We start from the raw sequence: 18,552 nt of genomic DNA on the forward strand, positions 1-18,552 counted from the left end.
TGTCCCTGCTGTGCTGTTCTGGTTTATTTGGAAATAAGGCAAATATTATAAAAGCACCTTAGGGTTGCAATTCTGAACACACTTGCTAGGAATTAAGCCCCATTGGGCACAGAGCCTACGATTAAAATGCAAGCCTCCCATGCTTTCTCTAAAGGAAAGTAAGCCCTCGGAGCTTCTCACAATTCAGAGATAAAAGAAGATCATGATTTTCTTTTTTTGGCCAAGGCTTAAAATGGCATGTGCTTGAGGAAGGCGGAAGGGAGGACTTCTGGAGGAAGCAATGAGCAGCAGCATGTCTGCATCAAGGAATAATATCAGAAAATTGTTTCTAGGAATATGGAGCTTAGCTGTATCATGGCTTTTTCTTATTATGCTCATACTAAGAACTGAAATTGCAGCCTACGATAATAAGGGAAGATAGCAGCCGTTAGGCATTCATGTGCTGATTGCCGATGCCATACTGAGCAATTATTATTACTATTTTTTTAAAAATAATAATTACACCCGCTATGATGCCATGCCACAAAATGCCCCTGAATAGCCCTCAACTTTTGCATGAGTGCTACAACAAATATTTGGGATGCGGGTGGCGCTGTGGTCTAAACCACTGAGCCTCTTGGGTTTGCCAATTGGAAGGTTGGCGGTTCGAATCCCCGTGATGGGGTGAGCTCCCGTTGCTCGGTCCTAGTTCCTGTCAACCTAGCAGTTTGAAAGCATGTCAAAGTGCAAGTAGATAAATAGGTACCGCTCTGGTGGGAAGGTAAACGACATTTCTGTGCGCTCTGGCACTTGTCACGGCCCTCCGTGCACCAGTAGCCATTTAGTCATGCTGGCCACATGACCCGGAAAGCTGTCTGTGGACAAACACCTGCTCCCTCGGCCTGAAAGCGAGATGAGCGCCGCAACCCCATAGTCGCCTTTGACTGGACTTAACCGTCCAGGGGTCCTTTATCTTTACCTTTTACTGCAAGTAGCAACTGATGAGTTGCCTCCATCCTCAGAGGTCAAATATTTCCACCATTCCAATTCAGCAGCAGAATTCGGGGTCCTTGACCTTTTGCTTACAACAAAGGAAGTAATAGTACCACTGTATTCTGCTCTGGTCAGACCTCACCTGGAGTACTGTGTCCAGTTCTGGGCACCACAGTTCAAGAAGGATACTGACAAGCTGGAATGTGTCCAGAAGAGGGCAACAAAAATGGTCAAAGGCCTGGAAACGATGCCTTATGAGGAACGGCTTAGGGAGCTGGGTATGTTTAGCCTGGAGAAGAGAAGGTTAAGGGGTGATATGATAGCCATGTTCAAATATATAAAAGGATGTCATATAGAGGAGGTTAGAAAGGTTGTTTTCTGCTGCTCCAGAGAAGTGGACACGGAGCAATAGATTCAAACTACAAGAAAGAAGATTCCACCTAAACATTAGGAAGAACTTCCTGACAGTAAGAGCTGTTTGACAGTGGAATTTGCTGCCAAGGAGTGTGGTGGAGTCTCCTTCTTTGGAGGTCTTTAAGCAGAGGCTTGACAGGCATATGTCAAGAATGCTTTGATGGTGTTTCCTGCTTGGCAGGGGGTTGGACTGGATGGCCCTTGTGGTCTCTTCCAACTACGATTCTATGATTCTATTATTCTAATATCTGGCCTCTCCTTGATTTGGCATGTGGGTAGAGCAAAACGAATGGAGCAGGAAGAGGGAGAATCTGCGGCAGAGGATGTTCCAAATTCAAAGACCCACTGGATTCACATACTCAGGGCAGAAGAAAGTGGGAAATGTGACTTTTGGGCTCCCATTTCCCCCTTGCAAGGTATTGTTTTTCATTTTCCTTCCCATTGGTTTTCTCCATTGCAGGGTAATAAAGGGCTTGGAATCTAGTAGATGCAAAGCTTCCCTTGCCCTCGATCACCACCTATTCCATATTCCACACCTTTCCATAGCAATCCATGCACAAGATGGCTCAAAATATTGTTTGCATCCCATCTTTTTCTCAGGCTGGGCCTCAAGGTGGCTTACACAAATTGAAGCAACACGAGTGAAATACAGAAAGCACAAAAATATATCTAAAAGATCATCATTAGTATTTAAACTCTAATAGAAAAAGAACAATTTAAGGATCAAAAATCCATTAAAATGCAGGTGATAAAAACAGAACTGCACCAGAAGAGCCCTTTCCTTAAAAGCGAAGCAAAACGAAACAAAGCAACGGTAAAATAAGCCAGACAGTTCCCAAAGGCCTGTTCGAATTAAATAGTCTTCACCTGCTGGTGGAAGGATTGCAAGGAGGGAGCCAGTCTAGCCTCCCTACGAAGGGAGCTTCAAAGCCTGGGAGCAGCCACCAAGTAGGCCCTGTCTGGAGGCCTCCACCCAGGCTAGCAAGAGGCATTCTGGGAGAGCAAGGACCCATTCCAGCCTGACAGAAACACTCAGGCTGCATGCAAAGTAGGCCCAGTAAGGGAGGTGTCTTGCGGAGGGGGGGGAGTGTGCCCTGGAGAGAGTCCTTAGGCCCATAGAGAGAGACCTAAATGGCCACATTTGTCCCCCCCCTTTTTTTTAGATTTCCATTCTTTTCTTTTTTCAGTTTTAAAATTTTTATTTATACTTTCCAAGTTTATACATTTCACTAGTTTTATAGACTTCACTAATTTTACAATCATTTTAACATTTCAAAACTTGACTTCCTTCCCCCTCTTTCTGCAAATATCCTCTGCTTAATTTGCTCATTTATTCATCTACTTTAAATATATACTCTTATAAAACTGCAGGTGATTACAACAATCCTGCCAATGATCTTATCTGTTTACAATTTATCTGTAAATATTCAATAAACCATTTCCGTTCTTTTATAAAAAGTTTGCTATCTTGATTTCTTATTCTTCCAGTAACTTTTGCCATTTCTGCGTATTCCATAAGTTTTTTGTACCCATTCTTCCTTTGCTGGAACTTCTGCTTCTTTCCATTTTGGGGCGAGTAACATTCTTGCTGCTGTAGTCACATACATGAATAAGTTTCTGCACATTTTAAGTAGTTCTGTCCCTATAATTCCCAAAAGAAAAGCTTCTGGGTTGTTGTTTTAAAAAAAAACCAAAGGTTATTTTAAACATCCTTTTGATTTCATTATATATCATTTCCCAATAAGCTTTCTACCTTACTACAAGACCACCACATATGATAAAAAGAACCTTCTTTCTCTTTACGTTTCCAACCCTTATTTGATTTAGATTTATACATCTTTGCCAATTTATTTGGTGTTAGATACCATTCTGAAGGGAATCAGCCCTGAGTGCTCACTGGAAGGACAGATCGTGAAGCTGAGGCTCCAATACTTTGGCCACCTCATGAGAAGAGAAGACTCCCTGGAAAAGACCCTGATGTTGGGAAAGATTGAGGGCACTAGGAGAAGGGGACGACAGAGGAAGAGATGGTTGGACAGTGTTCTCGAAGCTACGAACATGAGTTTGACCAAACTGCAGGAGGCAGTGGAAGACAGGAGTGCCTGGCGTGCTATGGTCCATGGGGTCACGAAGAGTCGGACATGACTAAACGACTAAACAACAACAAAGATGCCATTTGCCCCCCCCCCTCAAATCAGCAGAAACCAGTGGATGTCCCTGGAGCTTCTAGACCTGAAACTGCTTCAGCTGGTCACAAGAGGACCACAGAAGCAAAGGTGAGCACCAGGAGAAACCTTAGCAGGGACCTGGAGGCAGAAAAGACTGTTTTGTTCTCCTTAAAAAGGGGGTAGAGGTGTGAGGAGAAGATGGCAATATGTCACTTAAGTCCAATAAACAGCCCAGTCTTTCTCAATGGTTTTCTAGTGAGAGGCATAATTCTCCAGGGATCTCTACCATGTGCATTTTTTCACTCCCTCTCTCCTTCGGTATGTGCGAAGCAGCTGCAGGATGAGAATGGCACACACTATGAATGCTAAAAAATGACCCGGCCACAAAGCAAAAACCGCAAAGTGCTGAAAAACAGCAGCACATTAAAAACTGGAATTTGACACAGAGGCGATTGGGAAGATTAAGGGTCAGCGCCCAGTACGGCAATCTTCCCTGACACTCGGGGGCACATTCTTAGCAACTCTCCATCAGCCAGGAGGTGGGCTCAGGATATTCCTCTTTAATGCTCTCTTTTGTTTTTATTATTGTTGGAATTGGTGAGGCTTCTGCTGGGAAAGGCGGGCGGGCCTTTGAAATGAGTTTGAAATGAGCGAGAAAAAGCAAAAGGAGCAATAACAAATGGGCAATTCTGAGGCACGTTTGCATGGCATTTCCTCTAAAGAAAGCAGGAGGGACCCTGGATGTGTTTGTAATATATCAATTTTTTGGTATATGGAGAGAGGGTGGGGGTGAGTATTGGAGTGACAAAGGAGAAGAGATGTCAGTGGGCAAGAAGGAAAGCAAAGGTTATTTGCTCAGATTGGCTGGCACCACTAATATATAATGACTCTGCCAGCTTGGGCACCACACAGCTGACATTAACTGAGGCAAAAGCACAGGCAAGTGGAGATGATTTCAGTCTGTTCAGAGCCCTGCCCTGTGGCTTGGAAGCTTGTCATCAGGGTCCCAACCACATGTAGACGTCTTCTTCACACTTGCCATGTGAAGGGAAAGGCACATTTCATTCTTCGTTCCTCTCTGGAAACACAAGAAGGAAAATTTGGTTTTATTGAAGAACCTTCATGGTGTCGGCCCAAAATAACTTGGTTTCCTGAACAGACCCTCCAACTGTCCCTATTTTCAAGGGACGTCCCTATTTTCATCAGAGAAATGTAGGAGGGTATGGAGCTATCTGACACCTGAGCCGAGGAAGTAAGTAACTATATAACCCTTAGAAGACATCTGAAGGCAGTCCTGTATAGGGGAGTTTTTTTTTTGCTCAAGTGTTTAATGTTTTATTCTGGTTATTATATATGTTGGAAGCTGCCCAGAGTGGCTGGGGCAACCCAGTCAGATGGACAGATGGGCAATCCAGTTCTCCACATTCCTGCAGCAAAATTCATCAGCATTTTTGTGTGCGAATTTCTAATACCGGTAATAACAACATCTCCCCATGCAATATAGCTTAATACGTTTTTGCAAAGCCAATCGCTCCAACACAATTTTGTATGTTACCTTCACAACTATATTCTTTTAACTTGGTAGGTGCATTTTCCTGCACATTTTCTTTCCTGGAAAACTGCACTGCAAAATTCGGAGAAGCACGAATTTCAAGGGAAGACACTGTTTTGGTTCATACATTGTTTTAGAAAGTGCATGTCCGTCTTGAAAGGCAAATTTAACCAAATTTCTCTCCCATGGATCAACCCCATAACTACCAGTTTGGAAACTGCAGTTCCACATCTGTTTTCAGTGGCTTCCTTCTGCGCTTTCCCTCTCCCCTCCTCGTGAGCTTGCTCAGCCCCAAAGTGCAGGGAACGTGATTTTGTGAAAAGCATATTGATTGAATCCCTTACCTGCAAGAGCCTCTAATGATTGCATCCACGAGCCGCGGCTTCTTTGCAAACAGTATCTTTGCCAAACACAAAGTTCAGGAGGACACCAAGCAAAGGAGGCGCTACTCTTTCAAGGGGGCGCAGGTTGCCGCCATCGCTCTCGCTCCTCTTTCCAGTCTGCAAAATATATCCCCTCAAATCCTATTTAATAAAAAATAAGATTAGGAAAACCAGACCGGTTGCATTGGTACATGCTGGCATCGATCTAATCATCTCTCCCCCAGACTTATTTCTTTGATTGGGTAAAATACATTGGGGTGGAAAATGGGATTGTTAGTATGTTGTGTCGGGAGGTGGGGAGGTGGTCCCCACAAATAACCATTAGGCGGCCTACAGTAGAAAGTAGTTTTAGTCGAAATTGACAGGAACTATTGATTGCTCATCAATCACCCCAACAAGTGACAGCACCAATAGTCCATTTAGTCACTATCTTTTGGGGGGGGGTAAGGAAGATGTAAGTATTTCTGCAAGCAGCCATGCATACAAGGAGATGCAGGTGTGTGTGTGTGTGTGTGTGTGTGTGTGTGTGTGTAACAGTCAGCTGCTACTACCTGAGAGGTCAGAGGGATGCCCAGCAGACATACTGGTGAGCAGCATTGGAAGATGGCAGAGAAGCAGCATGACTGATGGAAATTCTTGTTTTATTTTCTGCAGGCTTTTGAAGCAAAAAAAAAAAATAAAGTAAAAACCCTCATACTTCTGCATATTGCTCCCCCCCCCCAGCTTTTTATTCTCTTTTAATTTTAGGGACTATTTTATTGCATTTTTAATATTCATCATTTGTGTCTTTTCAAATAAAAGGTAAAAGGTAAAGGACCCCTGGACAGTTAAGTCCAATCAAAGGTGACTATGAGGTTGTGGCACTCATCTCACTTTTCAGGCCAAGGGAGCCGGCGTTTGTCCACAGACAGCTTTCCTTTCCAGGTCATGTGGCCAGCATGACTAAACCACTTCTGGTGCAATGGGACACCGTGACGGAAACCAGAGTGCACGGAAACGCCATTTACCTTCCCGCCACAGTGGTACCTATTTATCTACTTGCACTGGCGTACTTTCAAACTGCTAGGATGGCAGGAGCTTGGACAGAGCAACGGGAGCTTACCCCATCGTGCGGATTCGAACTGCCAACCTTCTGATTGCCAAGCCCAAGAGGCTCAGTGGTTTAGACCACAGCGCCACCCGCATCCCTTGTGTTTTCAAATGTCCTGTTTTCGATGTGTGAGCTGCCTTGTAAGCTTCTCTCGATCAATATATAGAATATACAGTAACAGTGAGGAGAGGAAGGTGAGCAGCCCAGGAAATGAGATTCAATTTTATTTACTTCTTTTTGGTGGGAAAGGGGGAGGGTAGCACTTTGGTGACTCACCCCCCCACACACACACACTTTGGGATGGGCCAAGTTACAAATCTACAAAAATAATTTGTTAATTTCTCTTGGCACACCTCTAGGCTAGCTTTGCAAGGAAAAGATCTACAGTAGGACATTAGTCACTCAATGTAACCACAGAGGTAGGTCAGGGCTGCCAGCTATAAAAATTTTTTAAAAGACTGGAACTGTCATAGCCAAGACAAAACCTGGCAGGTTATGCGTAGAGCCTGCCAAAATGGATCACAACAGAATCTAACTTTTCAGGCCACCCTGAAGACAGAATTCTGAATTACTGGTTGGGCCAGGAAGTTAATAGCTGTCAGTGGAGATGGGCAAGAATTTTGATCTTTTTTGCATTTTACTGAGAAGCTACCCAATTCACTCTTCTCCAAGCAAGATGTGAACTGAAACATCCTCTGGGTCACCAAAGCTGTTCTCAACCCAACATCCAAGCAGAAGGGACAAAATAAGCCTCTCTGGGGAGAGTCCCACAATCTCAGTTCTGCCACCAAGGTGATATTGCATTCCAGCCAGCCAGTGGTCCCAGATGAGTCAAAGAGGGCTTCTGCGGGCAATAAGAGTCCAAGGAGAACCAGATCACAAACTGCTGGCACCACTTTGAATCCAGCCTTGCTCGTTCAGGTGTTAGAATAGATCGAACTTCTCCAGAATCAGCTCCTGGTCCTCTCGTTCCGACCTAAAAGGCACCCCTGACTTCTGTGTTGTTGCAAGGTTTTTGAGGCCTTTTGTTGTTGTTGTTTAGTCGTGTCTGACGAGGCCTTAGGTAAAGGTAAAGGGACCCCTGACCATTAGGTCCAGTTGTGGACTACTCTGGGGTTGCGGTGCTCATCTCGCTTTGCTGGCCAAGGGAGCCAGCGTACAGCTTCCGGGTCATTTGGCCAGCATGACTAAGCTGCTTCTGGCGAACCAGAGCAGCGCACGGAAACGCTGTTTACCTTCCCGCCACAGTGGTGTCTATTTATCTACTTGCACTGTGTGCTTTCGAACTGCTAGGTTGGCAGGAGCTGGGACCGAGCAATAGGAGCTCACCCCGTTGCGGGGATCCGAACCGCCGACCTTCTGATTGGCAAGCCCTAGGCTCTGTGGTTTAGCCCACAGCGCCACCCGTGTCACTAGCTCTGAGGCTTGCTTTCTCTCCCTGTCTCTGTGTGTGCCTTGTTTCACGGAAGATTAAGACATTTCCTGTGGAGTGAGAACAAACTTTCTGAACTATACTTTGCCCGGGGCATCTAAACTTGAAAGTTATGTGTATTGTTGAAATTGGGCTGTCAGGGAGACGTTTCTTTACTCCTCGATAAAAAGAGTGTAGGGGGAATGCTGAAGAACCATGGAGCCTTGCATAGGCAAGTTTTCTGCACAGAACGAGGAGAAAACATGAGCTGTGTGGAGGTACCTCCTAGGGGCTACACAGCCCTCCCCGAGGTTTATGTCTCCCACAATGACTCACCAAGCTGGCAAAAGGAAGATGCAAATCTCTGGCTTGGCATTCCAAGTTTGGCAGCAGCAGCTGAAAGTCACAGACAGTTTGCCTGACAGCTGCCTGTCCTACCTCCCTTCTTTTCCCTGGGTCCCCATTTATTTATTTACTTACTTACAGCATTTATTCCACACCTTTTAGCTAAAAGAAGAGAAACATGACTGTCAGCTGCTGTTAACTCTACTCTCAGTCAAGGCACACAGTGCCATGGCACACAAGGAAAGGGAAGAGGAGGGAGGAGGAAAAGGAAGCAACCTCTGGTTCAAGTTCCTTCAAGTCACTGCTCTTGTAATGCAGCTATAGAGGTCCTGACCATCTTGCCCTTGGTAAAAGGCAGTCCCAAGCAGAAGCACTCTTCCCTTGAGAAGGAAGCAATCCCCACCCTTCCCTGGGGCAAATAATAATAATAATAATAATAATAATAATAATAATAATAATAATAATTTGTTATTTATACCCCGCCCATCTGGCTTGGTTTCCCCAGCCACTCTGGGCGGCTTCCAACAGAAATATTAGAATACACTAATTTCTTAAAGATTAAAAGCTTCCCTATGCAAAATTAATTCTCTGTTACAGTAGAAATATGACTGAAGTAGACTTTCTTTCAGACGTCTATTTCCTATGTTGCAATACAGCACTTGTTAGGCAAAATAACCTGCACAGACCATAGTTTCCATTTCCCCACCATATGTGAAACAAAGAAGGCAAAGAATGTTAAAAGGTGAAGTGGTAACTTCTCAGTTTCCCGGATCCCAGGATAATGCGAACAGGATCAAACATCCCAGGGATTCGGCTGCTCAGTTTACGATCTGACGGCGTCCAGTGGGAGCAGAGGAATAAAATCATGAGGGCTGAATAAGATTATGCAGCAGTGAGATTATCTGCAGCTGAATTTATCCAGCGTGGAAGGGGGGGGGAGGCAATGTAATGAGATTAATAACTGATGGGGCAATTTACTTTGGGGGATAACGGGAGGTGAGAATAAGTGACCTGGCAAATTTAAGACATGACTTTATGGCAGGTGAAAATAACATGATACATCAATATAGCAGAATGATAGCGTAATGCATTTGTAGAAGCTAAGTGGAAACCGTAGTGTTGTCTCTGGGGTGAAATGTAATAGGATATTTGCAGTTTCGGAAAAGGATTTCTTCTATCAACAAATGTAGCAAATAGGAGGTAGAAGGGCGTCGTGTTTGGGACTTGGGCTGTTTTTGCTGTACGGGAGCTATAACTCAATCACACTCAGCATCATTTTCTATCTGGATAGGAAGTTACGGGGGGATGAGGAAGGGAAGTTTGTGCATGCCAAGATTGCAGTTTAAGAAGGAAATGTTAAAAGGAATTAAGGGCGAGCCAAAATGCCCACACATTTTTGCCTGGAGGCAGGGAGGATGAAATGCAGGTGAAATTGCAGGGAGGAGCTTCTTTGTGGCAGCAAAGTGAGATCTTTCCATTTTCCAGAAGCATAGGTGCCAAGCGGCCAAGGATCTTTGGCTTCTCCAATAAAATACTTTAGGGGGCTGAGACCCCCCCCCAAAGTTGATGGGCATTGCATTCAGATGATGTGCATGCACCACATCATGTGATCAATTATACAGGGCGGGGCTTACTTGCCCCCGTCACCCAATATTTTGTTCAAGTTGGCACCCCTGCCCCAAAGCTATGCTGTGCTTTTGCTACTCTTGCGTCAACCATAAAGAAGGCTCATCACGGAAGAATTGATGCTCTTGAATTATGGTGCTGGAGGAGATTCTTGAGAGTCCCATGGACTGCAAGAAGATCAAACCTATCTACTCTTAAGGAAATCAGCCCTGAGTGCTCACTGGAAGGACAGATCGTGAAGCTGAGGCTCCAATAGTTTGGTCACCTCATGAGAAGAGAAGACTCCCTGGAAAAGACCCTGATGTTGGGAAAGATGGAGCGCACAAGAAGAAGGGGACGACAGAGGATGAGATGGTTGGACAGTGTTCTCGAAGCTACCAACATGAGTCTGACCAAACTGCGGGAGGCAGTGGAAGACAGGAGTGCCTGGCATGCTCTGGTCCATGGGGTCACGAAGAGTCGGACACAACTAAACAACAGCAACATAGTCAACTTTCCTTTTTTTAATTATTATTTTTTAATCAATGATTTTTATTCATTTCCCACATTTAAAAGAAATAGCCATTTTTACAATTTCCACAATATTATATCACTTTTTCACATAATATACATATATAAATTTCCAACATGTCCATAGCTACTTAGGGGAGGAAAAAGGGGGGGAGGGGGGGAAACACACAAACCAAAAAAAAAAAAAAAAGGAAAAAAGGACAACAACAAATATTGGACTTCCACACTACCTTTTGCTGTTTTTTAAAGAAATTTTTAAGTTTTATGCAGTTTGGTACTCTTCATTGTTACAATAGTCTCTTTCATATTTTGTTTACTATGTTCTAATTTGTAAATATATGTCCTTTTATCACTTATTCTCTTTATTATATATACATTGTATTTTGTCTTTTCCTGGAATTAGCCCAATAAAGAGTTTTTATTTCCAACTATGAGGTGTATTCGTTTGTCAATATTTTCATTACCCAATTGACTTATCCATATATATATATTAACCTTTCTCCATTCTTTCTCAAACAACTCGCTACCATGCTGTCTCAGTCTAGATGTCAATTCCGCAATTCCCATATACACCATCATTCTCCTGCACCAGTCTTGTATCGTTGGGATTTTATCTTGCTTCCACACTTGTGCTAAGGTTATTCTAGCACCTGTGGTTGCGTATAAAAACGCTTTAGCGTCATACTTCTGTACATCCTTTCCAACCATTCCCAAGAGGAAGGCTTCCAACTTTCCTTTGGCTCCCAGCAACTGGCATTCAAAAACATGGCTCTGTCTCCAACTGTGGAAGCAGAGCAGGGCCATCATGGCTAGCAGACCTCAACAGCTTTATCCTCCATGCATTTGTCCAATCACCTTTTAAAGCCATCATAAGATGGTGGCCACCACAGATTCCTGGGGCAGTGAGTTCCATAGTTTAACTATGCACTGTGTGAAGAAGCACTTTCTGTTGTCTGTCCTGGATCTTCCAACATTGGATGTCCACGGGTTGTAGCGTTGTGTTGGCTCTGTTGTCACACCCAGATTTATGTGCAACGTAACATGGCAGTGCTGTGGTACCCAAGGTGCAACTGCCTTCTGTAGAATGCATTAGCGGAAAGAGTATCCTTTGCAAGGCCAAGCAAATAAGGGAAGCAGCCTTCTTCTGTGGGGGTGAGACATGCAATTTTAAACAGAGACAGAGCTGGGAAAGCAAAATAAAAAAATTCCTTCAGTAGCACCTTAAAGACCAACTAAGTTTATATTTTGGTATACCAAAATATCAAAATATAAACTTAGTTGGTCTTTAAGGTGCTACTGAAGGAATTTTTTTATTTTGCTGCGACTCAGACCAACACGGCTACCTACCTGTAACTAGAGCTGGGAAAGGATATTGACGTGTTAGGAGTAGATGGCCAGCTTTTTGAAAGCATGCCTTTGCCTTTAGTCGCCACATGACAGATAGAAATTCAATAGGTGAAGCTTTCTCCATCAGTGCATAGGCTCTGTGAGTTTGGGGGGGCTGTCTTAATTGTTTTAATGCTGTGTAATTTTATTAGGTTGCATATTTTATTAGCATTTTTATTAGGTTGTGGATTTTGTACTTTGGGGGTTTTATTGCAATGTAAGCTGTCTTGAGGGTCCCGTTATGGACTGAATGGCAGGATTGAAATAAAATCAATATATAATGGCTGGGGAACATTCCAGCTGTTCAATTTCTGCCTGCCACAGGCAGAGGGACCCTGCCGTCTCTAGCATGGTGGAAAACAGAGGACAGTATCAGATTGGATGGGACAGGTCCCCCATGTTTGAAAAGCTTATTGCAGACAGATCTGTCCTCGCATTGCCCTCTACGCCCCCCCCCCCAAGTCATTTTCATGCAGCTTCCACAAGAGATGTTCGCCACCTTCAGATATCTAAAAGGCTGTCACATGGAAGAGGGAGCAAGCTTGCTTTTTCCTGCTCCAGAGAGTAAGACTTGAACCAATGGCATCAAGTTACAAGAAAGAAGATTCCATCTTAACATTAGGAAGAACTTTCTGAAAGTAAGAGCTGTTTGACAGCGGAATGGTCCCCCTTGGGAGTTTGTGGACTTTCCTTTCTCAGAGGTTTTTAAGCAGAGATTGGGTCTGTCATGGATGCTTTAGCTGAAATTCCTGCATTGCAAGGGGTTGGACTAAATGACCTTTGGGGTCCCTTCCAACCCTACAATTCTATGATTCCATGTTCCTGGGATGGGTTGTGTCCAATAAGGACATGAAGAAGAGCACATGAAAAAGAGTCCTGCTGGATCAGATCAAGGGTCCATCAGAACCATGGTACCCACAATGGCCAAACAGATGCTTCTAGGAAACTCACCAGAATGATGTGAAGGAATGATCCACTCCCAGTGGTTTACCCCGAGGAGCTGGTTATTGAAACTCATAAAGTCTTTGAAATAGATGTTATATTTAACTCTCATGGATAAGAGTGTTTAATGGGCATCCTTGCTGGATTTGTCCCATCCTCTTTGAAAGCCATCTATGGCTACCTGAAGGAGGGTCTCCACCCCCATCGTTCAGCCCGGACACTGAGGTCCAGTGCCGAGGGCCTTCTGGCAGTTCCCTCACTGCGAGAAGCGAAGTTACAGGGAACCAGGCAGAGGGCCTTCTCAGTAGTGGCACCCACCCTGTGGAACGCCCTCCCATCAGATGTCAAAGAAACAAACAACTATCTGATGTTTAAAAGACATCTAAAGGCAGCCCTGTTTAGGGAAGTGTGACGTTTGCCTGTTCTTTTGGAAATGTCTGTACAGGGAGAGAGAAAGGGTTAATAGGAAGACCAATAGAAAAGCCCAGAGGCGGAGCCTACCTGCTTTTAAAAGGCTTAGCCAGAGTGGGTTAGAGACAGAGGGGAGACAGAGAGAGTGAATCGGATTACAGTGTTTCAAAGTATTTAAAACTTGTTTGCGTTCACAATAAACTGGAATCTTTGTTAACACGTTACAACCTGACTGAGTCTGAATATATTACCAGGGAAACCTGGTTGGTGGCAGTGGAAGAGAATAGACGTGGAACGGATGTTTTAATGGGTTTTTAATCTTTTGCTGGAAGCCACCCAGAGTGGCTGGGGAAACCCAGCCAGATGGGCAGGGTATAAATATTGGTCCCTGCTCCTCCCAACCTAGCAGTTCGAAAGCACATCGAAGTGCAAGTAGATAAATAGGGACTGCTCCGACAGGAAGGTAAACGCCATTTCCGTGCACTGCTCTGGTTCGCCAGAAGCAGCTTTGTCATGCTTGCCACATGACCCGGAAGCTGTCTGCGGACAAACGCCGGCTCCCTCGGCCAATAAAGTGAGATGAGCGCCGCAACCCCAGAGACGGACACGACTGGACCTGATGGTCAGGGCCCCCCTTTATATAATTATTATTATTAAACAACCATTTTTGGTGTTGCTGTTCATAGTCATCTTCCCTAGGAGGTATTCTGCCAGGGAGCAGATAGTGACTGTGGGCAGGGTTAAAGCCAGTATTTGCATCGAGTTTGCACAGTATTTGCACTGCGTTTCCTTTGTACTGGAACAAATGGAGTGAAATAAGATAACGAAAACGTAAGTTATTACATATGTAATGCAAGTTACCTGATTTTGCCACAACAGACAGCAAGACGGATAATGTAGTTGGTGTGTGTGTGTGTGTGTGTGTGTGTGTGTGTGAGAGAGAGAGAGAGAGAGAGAGAGAGAGAGAGAGAGAGAGAGACAAGCTGCAGCGGAATTGAAACAGTGTTGCTTGTGATGAACAGAGGACTGAGTGGAGAACATTGCCTCCTTACATCCCTAACTGCTAATCGATTTCATTGGGTGAGCCCATATTCTTGCATGATCACCCCCTCCATCTTCTCTTTGCTATAATGTATTTGTGGAAGTCCAATCTAATTGAAGATGGAGAAATTATTTTTGGTGATAACCATTATCCTTCCTCACCGTAGCACTGAAGTGCATTTTATGTCCTGCTTGTGTTTCACGATTCACTGAGTGTTGCGGAAAGATGTGGCTTTTGCTGCAGGTGCTGAATAGACCTGGTGGGCTGGACCCATTTTGCAATTTCCCTGCAATCGAAAAGAGGAGGCCGTTACAGCTCCCTCCCGCATTTATGGCCTGCTTCCATCCCGAAATGTTACCGTGTTACATTTCTATTTAACTTATGCACCTCAGATGTTGTAAAAGCAGCCATAAAAGTCAATAAAAATGCAATAACGCCACGTCAGTCAAAAGCAATGGAGCAATTGCTATTGAGCAAACAATTGGGAAACTGTGCCGAAGACTCAATTCTACTGTGTTGCAATTGATTAAAGATATGAATCAGAAAATTAAAGGGGCTTCTTTTGTTTTAGTTATTACCGGTTGCCTAATTTATGGGGCAATTACTTTGATCTTATCTGGGACACCGAAAAACTGTGCAGAAAGATACTGCCTTGTGACGCTTTTATTATTAATACAGATTGCCCAAGATCAGCTTAAATGATTCTGAAGGATATTTTATGCACATTTGCTCTCTCACTCTCTCTGTGTCTATTATGCATACGGAAATGGTAGAATCTGCTCAGGATTTACAGGCAATTGATGCTGCTGTCTATTCTGGTCACTTGTGCTGGTCAATTGCCTATTGGGCCCAAGCTCCCACTTAAGGAACTGTTCACTGTTGTCCTTGCCCTGGTAGCCTCTGCAGTGCTCTCTGTATGGAGCTGCCCCTGAAGCTGATCTGAAAGCTTCAGCTATTGCAAAATGAAGTTGTCTGATTTCTCATCGGGGCCGAATATTGCCATCATATTTTGACACCGCTGTAACAATTTCACTGGCTTCCTTGCTAAGTTCAAGATTCTACTAGTGGTATACAGAGCACCATACAGGTTGGGACCTTAAGTATTGTAAGGGGGGGGGAATCCAGATTTGGTTCTGCAGATAAAAGCCCCAAACAGGCAAAAAATATATATTTAAAAAATGTCCAAAGTATGGCAAAGCAGAAATAGCCAGTAAAAGAAAAATAAGAAAGAAGAGAAATGGGTTTCATACGTCCTCTGGGTGTGGGTATCTTCTGGAAATCTTTGCATTTGACTTTGCGATAAGCAAAGACGCATAAGTCATGTAATCATAAATAAAAGCCTCAGTGAACAAAGGCAAGGGAAAACAGATCATTGGCGGACATTTGTCCCCAGTGACGATAAAAGCCTGCGTTCCGCGGTTTCTGGTACATACTCTTTCATTGTTGTTGTCTCTGTGTGTTTTAAACTAAACCACAAGGAATTCCCCATATCATTGTCAATGACCACTTTATTGGAGGAGTAACAAGGAAATGAGTAAATCCTTAAGGGGCATTTGAAACCACAGGCCATCTCGAGTTGTAAGATAGGAGAGCGGGCGAGATCAGTTTCCTCTCCTCTCTCATTCTAGGATAAGGCACACAGCCTGAGAATGTAAAGAAGAGTCTTTGGGCTGGTTTGTACATTAAGGCCACCGTAGGGAGTCCACTTTCAATTGCTCCACAGGGTGGCTCAGCAGCTGACAACAAGATAAGGGGTAAACAGCCAGTTGCTGAGATAGGAAAATATGGTCCTGGGCATCCCTCTGCTCTAGCTATACTGTTGCAAATTTGGTTCAGCCCTAGCATAAACTCACATAGTCCTTATTTGCCAAAAACAGTCCTGACCTCCTAATTTCTATCCCTGAAAAACTACTGCTCCTCCCAGGCATGCCTTGTTTACTTTCCATTGTCAGTTACTAGAGTTGTCCTTCTTCAGCATTCAGCTACCTCCCGGGTTTCTAGAATTTCAGTTCTGGCATGAGCGGTGGAGTGGGGAGGGTCATCTTAGTTTCAGTGTATGCCCATGAAAACTAAGCCACCATGCATTGGGCTGGACTATAATTTCACACGTTGCAGCTGCCATTGTATATTTCCAACTCAGGACTGGCCCAATAAACTGTGGGGAGATCAGCAGTCTAACCTAACCAAATGCATATTCTCGCTAGTTGGCAGGAGAATACCACAGAGCTGTATCGTTGATAGGAAGCTATTCAGACCATCGAAATACAATTGGTAGACAGAGCTCTGTGTGACATCATTTCCCCTCCTCTACTGGAGAGGAAGGAACATGTAATATTTCCTGCTTCTCCTTCCCTCCTTCCCACCAAGTGGTGGACCTGCGTCTCCTTCCTTCAGTTTTAGGCACATGCCTGAAGCTCATTACAATGTAAATATAAGTATTTTGCCTGCATAGTTTTTACTGCTACTGTTGCTGTATTATAAATAATACTTTATAATCAATTCATGATTATAAAGTATTATTTTTAAACTTACTTTCCATGCTGTTGCCTGAGCCTTTATTAAGTGGGTTAAGAAAGGGGAGCCAGGTTACTTGATAGGTGGACTTGCTCAATACAAAGATCTACACCCTAAGTCCTATGCTTCCCTCAAATCAGTCTCCAGTCAGTCAGTACGTTTCCGAGCACAATTCAAAGTGTTGGTGCTGACCTTTAAAGCCCTAAATGGCCTCTGCCCAGTAGACCTGAAGGAGCATCTCCATCCCCATTGTTCAGCCCGGACACTGAGGTCCAGCTCCGAGGGCCTTCTGAAGGTTCCCTCCCTGTGAGACATGAGGTTACAGGGAACCAGGCAGAGGACCTTCTCAGTAGTGGTGCCCGCCCTGTGGAACTCCCTCCCACCAGATGTCAAGGAAATAAGCAGGGACGGCTCTAGGTAGAGTCCCGGTGGCACGGGGCGTCAGAGCGCCGGGCCGGTAGGCAGGGCGCTGCACGACGAAGCCGCATGGAAGCCATGCTGCGCCCTGCGAAGGCACCGGAGCGATCTCCGCCCCTCAGCACCAGGGCACACGACCTGCTCGAGACTGCCCTGGAAATAAGTATCTGACTTTTAGAAGACATCTGAAGGCAGCCCTGGTTTTCAATGTTTGATGTTTTATCGTGGTTTTTAATATTCTGTTGGGAGTCACCCAGAGTGGCTGGGGGAACCCAGCCAGATGGGTGGGGTATAAATATATTACTATCATCATCTTCATCATCATCATCATCATCATCATCATCATCCAAACCCACTTCTCGTGGTGCCCAGTCCAGCCACCACTCCTCGGGGTTCAGCCAGTCGCTGACACAGAAACCAAGTCTTCTCCAACCTGGTTCTGCTCCACATATTTCAAACTAGAATCCCCAGCAGCCCCAGCCAGCTTGGTCAAATCACATGGCATTGTGCTTCATTACATCAGGATGGTGAGGGCTATAACAAAACAGCAGAGCAATGCAAAAGGTACTTGGTAGGGCCAGGACTGTCCCCTGTCTAGTTACAGGTAGGTAGCCGTGTTGGTCTGACATAGTCGAAACAAAATAAACAAATTCCTTCCAGCAGCACCTTAAAGACCAACTAGGTTTTTTATTTTGGTATGAGCTTTCGTGTGCATGCTTTCGTATGAGCTTTCGTGTGTATCTGAAAAAGTGTGCATGCACACGAAAGCTCATACCAAAATAAAAAAACTTAGTTGGTCTTTAAGGTGCTGCTGGAAGGAATTTGTTTTATTTTGTCGCCTGTCTGAAAGCCTAGAGAATTGCCACCAACTAGTGAAGATGCCATGACTGCTAAGTGAAATGGACTGTTGTTCTGACTCAGTATAAAGCAATTTTCTATGCTCCTAACTCACAGTGCACCAAACACTAAAGGGAAAGACGATAGGTATTAATTGGAAGACTGATTAATCCATTAATGTGTGAAGCCAATCATAAGCCATAAAAAGCTCATTTTCCTGCAGGTCTGTTGATGTACGTTTATGACATTAAAACCCAATCACTTGTGTTACGAAACAGTGCTTGAAACTGCAGTGCTATAAACACTTACCTTGGAGTAAGCCCTAGTGAATTCATTGGGATTTACTTCTGAGTAGACATGCCTAGGCTTGCACTTTTAACAGTGCTATGCCTCTCTGCTCAGAAGTAAGCCCCATTGAGTTTAATGGGGCTTAATCCCAGGAAAGTGTCTAGGATTGCAGCCGAAAGAACTTATCTTCTGTATAACACACATGCAATTGAATAAAGAGGCATTTTCTGGATGAAAAAAATTG

This window comes from Zootoca vivipara, chromosome 10, assembly GCF_965207765.1.
Source record: "Zootoca vivipara chromosome 10, rZooViv2.hap1.1, whole genome shotgun sequence".
Classification (NCBI taxonomy): Eukaryota; Metazoa; Chordata; class Lepidosauria; order Squamata; family Lacertidae; genus Zootoca; species Zootoca vivipara.